Below are 3,383 nucleotides of genomic sequence, written 5' to 3'. Positions count from 1 at the left end.
AAAAAAAAAAAAAAAAAAAAAAAAAAGTAAGTGGAGAGGATGGTGGGAGAACAATGCCTGGGGGTGGCTGAGGGGAAGGATTGGCAGGGTGTCTGGAGAAAGCAGGCTCCAGTGTCCCCCACATTCCTGCAGACACTCCTTTCCTGATCCCCTCAGGCAAATACCACCTCTCTCTCTCGCCCCAAGTTCAACGCCCAGGGAAGGAAGACGGGTCCAGGGAGAGTTGTCTCCTGCCTTTCTCCTTCTCCCTATCAGGCCACGACAAAGCAGGGAAGGGGGTCTTCCCCAGCCCCCAATAGTCAGGGTCAGGGCAGCCACCTCCGGGCTGATGTCACAGCCGGCCTCCAGCCAGAGCCCAAGTCTGTTTTCATTCCTGCTCCATGAGACAGGAATAATTAATGAGAAACAGAGAAGGGCAGAGAGGCAAAGCGGAGGGACAGAGCTGCTTGCCTGTCAGACCGCCCCCTCCCCCAAGGTGGAACCCCGTACCATTCCTGGACTGTACTCCTGACAAGGGCCTTCAGCACCTGGGGGCCCAGCTCTCCTCCTCCCTCTCCACTCCATTCTCTGAAGAAGGAAAGCTGAGGCAGCCCTTGCCCATGTGTGCAGAGCCCCCCCCCCCCCTTGGGGGGAGAGTGTCACTCTGAAGTGGCCCAGGTGAAACACTTCTAGGTTTCCTTAGGCTCCTTTCCAAGCTATCCTGTAGTGGGAAGAACACAGAATCGTGGGTAGGTTAGGTCTGATTCAGATCTTGGCTTTGCCATTGACTGGCTCTGTGACCTCAGCCAAGCCATGTCATCTCTCTGAGCTCTTCTGTAGAATGGGGACAGAAGGCATCAGGTGCTCAGAAACGCTTGTAGACAAATGTGCCTTGCAGCAGGGAACAGGTAGAGCAGAGGGCTACAGAAGTAGCAATGGAGAGGGTGCCCAAGTAGAGTTGTAGAACTGCTGGGACCAGGTGCCCAAGACTAGTCTTCTGGGCTGTGAGAAGTGGAAGGCCCAGCTGGGGAGGAATTATGGGAGAGGGGAAGTCTTGGTCAATGTCATTTGTCCATGACCCTGTTCCTTCCTCATCCTGAGTTGGAATGTCCTGTGTGCCCCTGGACTGCCCTGCTCTTACCTGGCACAGGACCTTTGCAGATACTGCTCCCTTCTCCCCTCTTGCCAACTGCAAACAGCCTCCAAGGCTTAATTCAACTCACCTTCTGTGGCAACCTTCTTTGATGGAATTCCCAGCCCAGGTCCCTTCCTTCCAGCCCCTGGTGCTTACCTAGCTGTAGCACTTACCTCACCACATTGTATTAGTTGATTTATATATCAGTGTCCCCCTCTGAGCTGTGTGTACCTTGAGGAAGTGGGAGCTGTAATCGGTTCATCCCCACACCCTCAGCTCCATACACTCGGACTGGCATATGGAAGAGCCCAATGAAGGTATGTTGAATAAATGGAGGGAGGAAGGGAGGGAGGGAAGGAGGAAGGGAGGGAAGATACACTCAGGGTCAGATACCAAAAGGCTAAATAAAGGGACCTGGATAGTAATGGGGGTCCCAGCTTCCTCTGCTGGGCATCAGATAACTGGTTAGAGGACCCCTGGCCTTGTCCTAGACTGGCTCAGGTCACTAAAGCTGTGATTTTATCCTGCACCCATAACATTTACTTTGCCTTGTAATTATATACATTTCTTTGCATGATTATTTGAAGAGCATCTATGTTCCTATTAGACTAAGCTCTTTGAAGCAGCATCTGTCTTTGCTCTTGTTCATCACAATATCCTAGTGCCCAACACAATGCCCGACACATAGCAAATATCCAGTAAATATTTGAAAAATGAATGAATATTGGAGGGAAGGAATCCCCTCCCCCACCCCCAAACAGACCCAGGATCAGGGCACTAAGAGGAGAAATGCAGAAACCACGGTCCCTCGGTTCCTTGGCAAGTTGCTGCATTCTCTACCCCTTAATGAGCTTCGTCACCCTCACCCTCACTGCCATCAAACCACCCAGGCCCCAGCAGCCCTATCCCAGGAAGTAGGCCAGTGCCTGGGCTAAGCCTGCAGCATAATGTCCAGCATCCCCGTGGCTGAAACAGGGTTGGTGGATTTCCCCCCGTGCCTTGGTTTCCCCCCTGCTATGCCACCAAGCACTACTCAGCATTTTCCTATCTGTTCTTATATTTTATTCAAATGTCATACTAATAAAAATGGTAGCTGACATTTTTGAGTACTTACTATGATCCCAGCACACACTTTACATGTATTAACTGATTTAATGTTTGCAACGGTCTCATGAGGTAGAAATGATTACTACACCTTTTTATAGATGAGGACATCCAGGCACAGAGAGGTCAACCTGCCCAAGGTCAAAGACTAGGAAGCTGGGCTTTGACCCCAGGTCTGCCTATACTCTAAATCTGCAGCCATTCCCACTGCACTACCCCAGTCACCCCAGATCTCCGGGTTCTAATCCAGGGTCTGGCCACCCAGACTTAGATCCAACAGCTGCTGTCCAGGGACCTCTCCCTGGGGCCATCCTGGAGGAGGGGGATACTGTCAGGGGCTGAGCACAGTCTAGAGCAGCTTACTCTCTCTACTTATCCCTACTCTCTGTGTTCAGGCACAGAGAGAGGCACGAAATGTGTCATTTGGGGCTGCAACTCCCTCTCTGGGGCAGATGGGATGAGGGAGGTGAGGGGAAGCTGCCGGTACCCCAGGGCTAACGCTTCCCCCCAGCCCCCATCCCACTGGCTTCCCTTTTTAAGCACTAACTTGGGAGATCTAATTTTCTGCCCCCAGGAATGTGTAATTAATTAACGAAGACTCTAACCAGATTAAGACCTTACTACCTCTCATTCCTCACCTGGCCGCAGGAAAGCCAGACCCCTCCGGAGTACCCTCATCCTTCCTATGCTATCCCCATCCCTCTTTACCCAACTGCTCCTGGGTCTGAGGACTCATCCCAGCCCCCAGTGAGACAGACACAGGTTAGCAGGGTTAGGCGGCCCAGGTGGGAATGCACTGGGGGGGAGGAGCCTTCCAGGAAGGGGGATGGCTTTTGTCCTTCCTTCTCGGCATCCCTTCCCCCACCTCTTTTCAGTCGTGGGAAGCTCTTATGGTGTGTGAGTTGGGAGATGGGGCCAGGGAGGATCTTGTAACAGGACGTGAGAACCTGGGTAAGGGAGGTGACTTGGGGACATAGCGTGCATGCAGGGGAGTACAGATCTGATCACACGTGAAGGGAGGTATATGTCCTGTGCTGCACAGGGCACATCCAACAGAGTACCTTATGCACCCCGATTGCTGAGTTCCAGACGCCCCTTGAAATCTTTAGCCTGGAGCGCACACACCAAGTGTCCCTTCATTGTGCGGCTCCCAACCCCCTACCCT

Source organism: Neophocaena asiaeorientalis, unplaced genomic scaffold (assembly GCF_003031525.2).
Source record: "Neophocaena asiaeorientalis asiaeorientalis breed wild unplaced genomic scaffold, Neophocaena_asiaeorientalis_V1.1 scaffold225, whole genome shotgun sequence".
NCBI classification, from domain to species: Eukaryota; Metazoa; Chordata; class Mammalia; order Artiodactyla; family Phocoenidae; genus Neophocaena; species Neophocaena asiaeorientalis.
Note: the sequence above shows the minus strand (reverse complement) of the source record.